Below are 9825 nucleotides of genomic sequence, written 5' to 3' on the forward strand. Positions count from 1 at the left end.
TGCCCACCCCCAAAAAAAGACAACACAAAAGGCAAGAATTATACTTCTTACAGGTTTTGGAGCCTCACAGGCAAAGTGACAAAGGATACCCTTAGGCTGTATACAAAACATTAATTTATAAATTGCTCTTTGGGGTCTCAACCAACATTTTTCCAAAACACAATTTAAAACGAAGATTAGTTTCCCAGGATAGCCTCCTAAGCATTTGTAGGTAGTTTAAATCTGGTGTTATGGAGTAGTTTTTAAATTTTGTATTTAAATTGGAAAATGACAGAAAATAATGAAATAGTAATATTAGCAATGAAAACAGAACAATGATCCAACTGAAGGAATTGTTCTAAAACATATCTCACCCGCTAGAGCTTAAAAAAAGCAAATCTGAAAATTTGTGGAGGAAAATATTTAAAAGATATATGAAGTCTGAAGACAACTTTTGACATTTTGCCCACTTCAGATGTTGATGTAAAGCTACTTTGAAACTAAAGTTCTCCAAAACACCTTTTCTTTATCATGCGTTGAGTACATACTGACACTAATTTCACCAGCTGAGATTATTTACGGCACATAAATGAAAGGGCAGAGTGGTAGCTAAACAATAAAAGCTACCAATTATTGAGTAACTTTTTCATATAAAATGATATGCTGAGAACTCACATTATTTTATTTTAGCCTCAATACAACCCTGCATGTAAAATAGGTATCATTTTTCCCACTTTATAGGAAGCAAAGACACAGAGTTCAAGCTAACTTGCCCAAGATCACCAGGTAGAAAGGAGATTCAAGCATGCATGCAGTCCGACTCCTCCACAGCCTTCGCCATTACAGTATACTGCTTTTGTCAAAAGGTTTTCCTGAAATTTAGCTGGCCAAAAGTGGGAAGAGAGAAAAGAATGGAGATAAGTTCTTGATAGAAAGAAATGTAATGAGATTTAAAAAATGAAATGAGTGGCAAGTGCAGAAATAATAAAGGCACACCCCAAAAGTAAGAGTAAGGCAGCGCTGTCTATCCTTGTTGGGTGTGGTGGGGTGGGAGAGAAGCACAGCAGTGTAGCTTACTGGCCTTGAGGAGGAGTTGAACTTGGAAGACAGCTACCATCATTGGCCAGAAGGTGTCACTTACTCCTAGAGGCACAATGTTCAACGGAGTGCGTATGTTAGGGGTAATTTGATTTATTAAACCACTTATCTATCACAGGAGTTTCAAAAACGAGGCTTCTCTGTGAGTGAGCCACACTAACACTCCCACTTCTGCTCCTGAGTGAGGGAATAAACGCAGATTTGGCACGCTGCTTTTAAATGGATGCCAATCCCTGGCTCTTCACTCTACCTACTCTTACACACACAGTGCCACTAAACCATAATTATTCTACTGTAAGTTTCTTCTCCACTCAAATGGCAACTGCCAGCAGGAATTTTCCTACAAAGAATGTGCTCTATCATTGCCAGGGCACACAGAATCTGATTTAAGAAACCAGCAGGCTGCTTGTCACAGGCAGGGAATGGAGAAGAGAAAAATCAGTCAGCCTTCATCTCTCTACTTCTGTTGTCTAACTGACTTCCTTCTAGCTCTCTTCATCTGCCTTCATCTTTCATCCTTTGATTAGGGGATCGAATCAAAGAACTGATGCTCCCCTCAGATGCAATGCATTATCAACTTGGGGGGGGGGGGATGGTGACCTAGAGTTGCCCCAGGTGCCAAGGTAAATTGAGAAAAGCCTAAAACAAAAGAAGATAAGGCTCTAAGACTAAAACGCATTCAGCTGTTACTGATCAGCAGCTTCTGAATTAATCGCCAAATAATGGCTAGCATTCACACAGCTCCTACTGTGTGCCAGGTAGCAATATCTTTTGTCAGCTCTGGGGGTTGAATTTGCTTTCCCACCAAAACCAAAGATCAAAGAAAATATCTTAAATATGGTTATATAATTATTAAGTAATGGATCAGTATTCCAATCAGATTTCCAAATCTGTGTTCTTTCCATTACACAAAGATATATTTCCAATACAAGGGACCCACTGAGAATTGTGTAGAAAATACTTTGCAGCAATCAAGAAACTACTTTTAAAATTAGGAAAAATTTCTTAGTAGATCAAGATTCAAATAAATGTTGATAAATTTCTTTACTAAATGGGAATTGAAACAACAGGAAAGAAACAACAGTTGAACAATTACGCATCTTTTCCAATTCCTGCTACTTCCCAATATTTTAAAATGAAATTAGGGCCTTGGCAGGGGAAGGGAGAGGAGGCATGGATGAACAAAGTAACATCTTTATTTATAAGACTACAGATAAAAATGAAGGTGACACTTTGAAACACTGATTGACCAGTGAACTCTCAGAGCCATAAATTCTGTCCCATGGCAAGTAATCAATACACTGTTTTAATAAAACAATCGATTAATTAAAATAAAAATAATAGTCACACGAATATGTGAATCAACCAGCCTTAATTCACAGGACTTATTTAACTTTGAAAGAATTACAGTAGGTTCATGATAATTCAAATCTCCTTTAACATATTACCTTCATTAGTCCTGCTATGATTTCAAAATTCTGAAATCTCCGCTTTAGGGTAAAGAGAAGGATGGAAAAAACTAGCCAAACATCAAGGAGTAAAGTCCACACTGAATGACAAGGTCTATGACCCTGCAAATGACTACATGCTGTTCCTAATTAGTCTTCCAAATGTTAGAGAAATTAGTTTGTTGAAAGTGAAAACTCAGTTACAATCAGATACAGATTTCTAAATGTTCATAAGGTTTCCAGAGTAGATGAATATATTTCACCTGTCATACACCTCAATCACAAGCTAATTCTGAGCATTACTGTAAACTCTGGTTCTGAATCAGAAAGAAATTCCGATTTGTACAAGAAACAACAGAATGTATAGAAAGAAGAATGTTCCCATCTTATCTTTTGTTTCGCTTGGAGTTTTTGGCTGTAGGCAAAATTTCAAAGTAGTTTCAGTTAGCGTTGGCATCCTTTCACCTCCATTTTCTTGCAAAGCTCCTACGACCTAATTTCCAGATTTCTTAAGGACCATCATGTCCCCGTGTAGAATCTGGATGGTGCGTCCTGCCTTGCCTAAGGACTCAAGGCTCTGAAAATTGCTAAATTCCTCCCTCCTTCCAGTTAGAACTCTTCCCCCACCTCAGGGCAACTGATTTTAGATAAGTGTTAAGAAGGAAACATTGCGATTAAATTAATTCACACTAGAGTACTGGGGTTTTTTTACTTAATTTTCAAAAGACAATAATATTTGCATGTTTCAAAAATCTAAAAATTTAAATGTGAAAATTTCCCCTTCCACAGGTAGCTTCTGCTATTAGCAACTTGTGAATTCTTTCTAAATTTCTTTTTATGTATATATGTGTGCATACAAGCAAGAAGGAATACACTTTATTTTCTCTGCTGTTTAATAGAAAAGCTAGAACACTATACATGTAGTCAGCACCTTTTTATCTTTAATAAAATGACTTGAAAATACTTACATATCAATATATAAGGACTGCCTCATTATTTTATCTTGTTGAACAGCTGGGGAGTTTTCTACTGTATGATGATTGGGCTATAACTGATTTGAATAGTTCCCTAGTAGTGGCCATTTAGTTCCTTTTTAATCTTTTGCTATTAAAAACAACACTGCAATGAACCTCTTGCACATAGATATTTTGAATAAATTATCAGAGGAGGTGTTATTGCATATACCCATCTGTATTCAAGAGATGTTGCCAATATGGTGTGTAAGTTGGAGCTGTAGTATGAGCTCCAACTTACACACCAAACAACACAAAGAGAACTCCTGCTTCCCAAACCTTTGCTAACAGAAGTGTTATCAAATTTCTTCATATTTGCCAATTTGATAAGTCAAAAAATGGCATTTCTGTCATATTAATTTGCACTTCTTTATTAAAAAGGTAATTGAGCATCTTTTCATCTGTTGAAGTTTGTATTTTCTTTTCTGCAGATAGTGTTTTGTATCCTACCTACACCGTGAACTTTGGGTAGCGGGGTAAACACCTGAGAAGCATTTGATGTTTTTTAAGAAGACTTAATCACCCAAATCAGCCTGTAAAGTGGTGCTATCATAAAACATAAAAATGTGAAATTAAAACTATAGGCTGTTGACCTTAAACAAACAGCCAGATATTTCTCCAGCAAAATGGGTTTCTTTATTCAGGAACAGCAAAAAAACTGCAAACTACCATTTGCAGTTTTGCAAACTACAAATGCAGTTTGCAAACTACAGCAAAAAAAATACCATTTAGGACATGGTAGCAAACCACTTGCAAGACCAGAGAAATGGAAGGCATGCTCTTTTAATGGACTTAAAGGAGCTATTGTAAAGAGTCCACTGGAGGCAACTAAGTTCGAAGCATAGTGACTTTTCATTGGCTGAGTTATGGAGGAATCTTCTCTTTCTCCTGCTGAGGTAGAAAAGTGGGATCACTTCCCTTAAGAGTTGCAGCGAATGTCTCTTCCTGTTGGGGTCAGTAGCATGGGGTGAGTGCCCTGCTTGGGCAGTCTCTCTTCTAGACTCCAAGCTCCATTTTAAATGAGGTTTCTATTTATTAATTTTCACAGGCACTGCAGGGAGAATATGTTATTGATCAGAAGTAATCAACAAAGAGCTAGGGCAGCCTGGCCTAGGTGTTATTTTAAGCTCTTCTAAGAATAAGAAAACCAAAGATTAGCAAATTAAGCCAACTGACAAAGAGCATTTGTTTTCATGCCAGTGAGGCCTGAGTTTACTCTCCAGGGTCCTCTCCCAAAGACCAGTCCTTACCAACTGACACTATTCCTCTCTAGACAACCTAGAACAGCACTAGTCTCTGTAAGGTTGGGAGTGAGACCGATCCATCTTCTGTACAAAAAGACAAAGTAGTAAAGGTATAAATCAGTCAATTCCAAAAAAGGATTAAGAAGACAGATTCACAAAATTGACCTCTAAGAAGTAAGGGCAGATTCGCATTTTAAGCAGACATGTACAGGCTGGATACATATGCAAAGCTGGGCAGCTGGTGTTATTCACTATTACGGTAATTTTAAAAAGGTTAGGAAAGTACAGCTAGTCCATACCAGCATCCTAAAGAGAAGCCACGAAAAAAGAAAGCTTAGAAACAGTTCAGAAGAGATCACAGCCACCATGAACACTCAATAGCTACAGTAAGTCCCACATCTAAAGAACAAGCATGACTAACCTTTGAGGGTCCTCAGGATTCCGAACCCAGACCCACCGAGGACTCATTGAAAGTCAGGTCTCAGGTACTGAATCGATATTTGAATAAATATCAAATAGGACAGGCAAAGATGAATACTGATGGACATGTCCTCAAAACACTTCAGAACACTTTTTTTTACAACTCTGCATAGAGATGCATTTGTAAAAGTTTAAATATGCAATAGTTCTGCAACCATAAATGAATCAAGCAGGTGGTGGAGTTTTCCTCACTGAATTCTCTCTACTCTGACAGGTAAACTCAGTCTTTCTAGCCCTACAACCAGAGAGTAACTTCGTTGTTCTGTATGCCGTCTATCTCCTTGTGTCCTATATCTTTCTTGCACCTCTCTCATCACTGTCCACATTCTCTTCCTTTCATTCAACACTAGTTTGACCAAGTACATTAGGAAAAGAAGATCTAACATCCCTCCTATCCCCTTTTCTCAGGCTCTAAAAAACACCTCAAGTAAACTCCATCTCAAGTAAATAAATATTTGCTTGCTATCAAATGTAGCTTCAAAACAAGCCCCTTGGCCTCCCACCCACACTAAATGGCTGCCCATAAACCTCTCTGTAGAAAACTGAGCCACCAATGCCTATAAAATGCAATAACTAGTTTCTGACCACAGGGTAATTTGTACCCTACCAATTACCTATGTCATTTCTCCCACACAGTAGTGAGTTTCCAAAGAATAACAATATGTCTTCATATCTGGCGAAACATATATTCAGATTGAAAGTGTACAAAAATGGCAGGGCAGCCCTGGCTGGTATGGCTCAGTGGATTGAGTGCCGGCCCACAAATAGGGGGGTCACTGGTTCAATTCCCGCACAGGGCACATGCCTGGGTTGCGGGCCAGGTCCCCAGTGAGGGGCGTGTGGGGAACAACCACACATTGATGTTTCTCTCGCTCTTCCTCACTTCCCTTCTCTTTAAAAATAAATAAATAAAAATCTTTTTAAAAAATGGTAGGGCAGTCTCCATGAGGCTATCCCACCTATGTCCTGAATAAAACATGAGGACAGTCGCAGGCATTTAAAGGGTTAATGAAAAAGCTCTAACTCATTCATTGATTGACTCTTGCATTTGCATGGCTCTAATTAGTGTAACCAGAACATTAATTCAGTATCAGTTAAGTAACTACCCAGGAGCCTTAATGACTAATTGAGAAGAAAAATCAAGATTTATTGTAAAAGCTACTCAAATTCTGATAGCATTAGTCAATAGCACACATATGTGTAATTTTAGCAGAACTGTAAAGCTCAAAACATTAGAAGTTGGTTGCCATTTTAAAAGCTGGCAAATAAGTTATAATAACATAATGTATAAGAGAGTCTATATTTCACCAAGAAAAAAATACATAAAGAGATTAATTTCTTTAAAATGGAGGCAGAGAAAACATTCTAGTCATTCTTAAAATAAAAATAGGTAATTTACATTATCTTTAAAGAAACTTAGTCTAAATCATTAATAAGCACCAAAGTTTACTTAAACACATTAGTCTTTATCACTCCAATTTACAGGTACTTGGAAAAGGGAGGGATGAGAAGGAGATGAGGGAGGCTTGAGGAAGAGAACTGGAAAAGAAGAAAGGAGGAAGGGGATAAGGGAGACATAGAGGAGAGAAATAAAGAAGGAGAAAAGGAAGGAAATATGGAGGAGAAGGAGCCAAAAGGAAGGGTGTGGGCAAGTAAAATGATCATAATTACAATACAAAGGTATATGATCAATGAACAATGAATCTGATGGAACCCTGAATAAATTAGGGAGCAAATACAGTAGTCTAGGTAGCACAGACTAAAATGATGAGGCTGGGCTGAACACCATAAAGTATTAGAAAGACCTGAGTGTAGACTAGGTAGAGCCTAATGCTTGAAGGAGAGGCATGAGGGAGGAAAATATTAAGAATGACTCCTGGGCTTCATCAAAAAAGAGAAAGGACTCACAGACGTGGACAACAGGGTGGTGACTGCGAGGGGTGCAGGGGGAGGAGAGTATAAAAGGACTAAATAGTAATAGAAAAAATACAATAAAAAATTTTTATGAAAAGAATAACCCCTGGGCTTGTGATAGTAACCATGGAGTCAAGGCTAGCAGGGAGGGCTGGAGGAGAAAAGTACAGATCGATACAGGAATTTGATTATTTCAATTTGCTATGCGTAGGAAATAACCAAGTGGAGATGTGGAATGAGTTTAAAACAAACAAACAAACAAATGTTCTGGGACTTAATAAAGACTGTCTCATTAATTGAATTTTAATCAAAATAATCTAAGCTCTATTCTCAACTAGACCCCATAGTTTACCAGACTTCTACAGCCTGATTTTAGCAAAACTCCAGCTGAGTCACTTTAGCAAGAATTCCTTTCCCCCTGACATCTGGTCAACCTCAATGCATGGCCAAATATCTCATCTCCCACCATCCTTCCCCCTGGTGATATCTGGTCACCGTGGCCTGCCTTCAGCAGGAGTGCTGTCACCTTGGTTCAACCAGAATCTCCCCTCCCCCACATGTTTCCACTTAGGAAGTTTCCATCCATGACAGCCACCCTACTCCTTGGCCGTGAACCCCTACTTACCTTTGCTATATTCAAAGCTTAGCAGAGTTCTTAAACTGAGGTCTCTCTTCCCCTATTGCAACAGACCCTGAGTAAAATCTACTTTTACCACTTTAACACCCAGCTCTAGTTTTCTTTAATAGGCTCAGAAGAGAGGCCAGGACAGAAGTAAGAAAGTTAGAGTAATAAATGGGTTTGTAGATGGTACTAGCAGCTATAAGATTAACAGGGCCATTGGGAAGCATGAAGGACAGCAAACTAAAATTAAAGTTTCAGCCAAGCAGGAGTGGCCAAAAATGTAGGAGAAAAAAAACAAAGAATGAGATTATGAAAAACAAGTAGCTTTTCAAGGAGCTTGTTGCCAAAACAGTATTGTCCAAAGAAAAAGAGAATTTTCCTCCAAAGCCAGAATTTTCACATACAGTTTCAATGGGCAGGTAATTGTTATCAGAAAAAGGTAAGAGCCTGAACTTCAACTTTTCACATATAAAAAATACTCTATAATGATCATGTACATATAATTTCTGGCACATGTTGATGCTTAAAAAATGAGAGCTGCATGAGAATAAAAATGCACAGAATGAGGGTACATATATGACAGTACACATCTTTTCTTTCACACATATGACCACTTGTACAAACAGACAACAATGATAGTAGATATATATCTTTTCTATATCCTGATTTTTTTACCTGCTTTGAAATTTTAGTTTTTCCTTAGAAATATGTATTGATGTTTACTGTAGTTGTATGGCCTCAGTAAGAAAAACCATATTCACAGTAAGATTGTTCATTCTAACTTGAGAATCACCCAAATAATGCTTCATGAATGGATAATACACTGCTCACAATGCTCAATTCTTTACCTCCCTTCCTCTGTGTTTTTAAATCTGAGCAGCAATTAACCTTGGCACAGGTGCCAAAACCTCCCTGTGTAGACAGGCCTAACAAGTCCCATCTTGACTAGGTAAAGACTGGACTGGTTTTTTCGCTTAGAATTCTAGGCTGGCCACTCACCAAAAATACATGCTAACTGAAAAATCAGACCAAACAAAAAAAATACTGCAGATTTCCTAAGTAATGGTGATGAACTCAAGTATGACTTTGCAACCTGCGATTTCTCACTAATGTTGAGATGTCTGGCTGGATAAGTGATTTCCAGATAAACAAGAGAAAGGGTAAAACCTCTTTCAGAAAACTCCCTCAATTAGCAATCACCTTCATTTAGCAGCAGCACCTCCACTATGCCAGCTGCAGGGGAAATTAATTAAATTTAATAGAAGCCACGGGGGAAGTAATTAAATTTAATAGAAGCCATGGATTCCAAATGAAGATAAACTGTATTTGTAATCAGACCTACTGTGTCACTTAGTCCCAGGTTTGTAAAAGCATGCGCCAAGTGCAAACCGCCTTCCACAGGAACACCGAGTTACCTGGAATCACTCCCTCAATCCCACTTCAAACGGTGAAATGATTGATGCATCATGCATCCCTAATTTTTTAAAATTCTTTTTTCAAAATAAAAAATCTGCACCACCGTAACATGTTGATTATGCGTAAATGAGCAGATCGGAATAGCACAGAAGCCATAGCACGGACAAGTAATGAAAGGTTGGCATGTTTGCTTTGGGAAGGAAAACGAGCGGCCCATTCATCTAAACGCAGTTATGTTTCAATTTAACTAAATTACAAGGTTGGAAATTAGCAATGCTTCAAGCACTCTGGGCTACCGGTCCCACCAGAACACTTCATCCTTAATACCTGCTCCAGCTTGCAAATAAAACTAAGAAAAACAGTAAGGGAAAGTGCTCAAAACATCTTGTTTTAACAAAGGCCTTTTCTAACAATGGCAAGCTTATGATGTTTGCCCCTCGGAAAATGTAAAGCTTAAACGAGACAAAGTTAAGTAATACTTGATCCTTTTTTCCCTATATGCACAACTATTTAACTTTTATCTTGTCATGATAAAGTGTGAGTGTTTTAGGGACAAAGATCATTTCAAGTCTCTTATTTATAAAAATACTCAGTCCCATGTGTTATACATA

General features: G+C 38.0%; 1 protein-coding gene across 8 annotated transcripts in view; it reads right to left on the reverse strand.

The window, feature by feature from the left end:
- PTPRK (protein tyrosine phosphatase receptor type K) overlaps positions 1–9825 on the reverse strand; it is a 490478-nt gene that overhangs the window by 412152 nt on the left and 68501 nt on the right. The gene's annotated exons all lie outside the window — the stretch shown is intronic.

Source organism: Phyllostomus discolor, chromosome 4 (assembly GCF_004126475.2).
Source record: "Phyllostomus discolor isolate MPI-MPIP mPhyDis1 chromosome 4, mPhyDis1.pri.v3, whole genome shotgun sequence".
NCBI classification, from domain to species: domain Eukaryota; kingdom Metazoa; phylum Chordata; class Mammalia; order Chiroptera; family Phyllostomidae; genus Phyllostomus; species Phyllostomus discolor.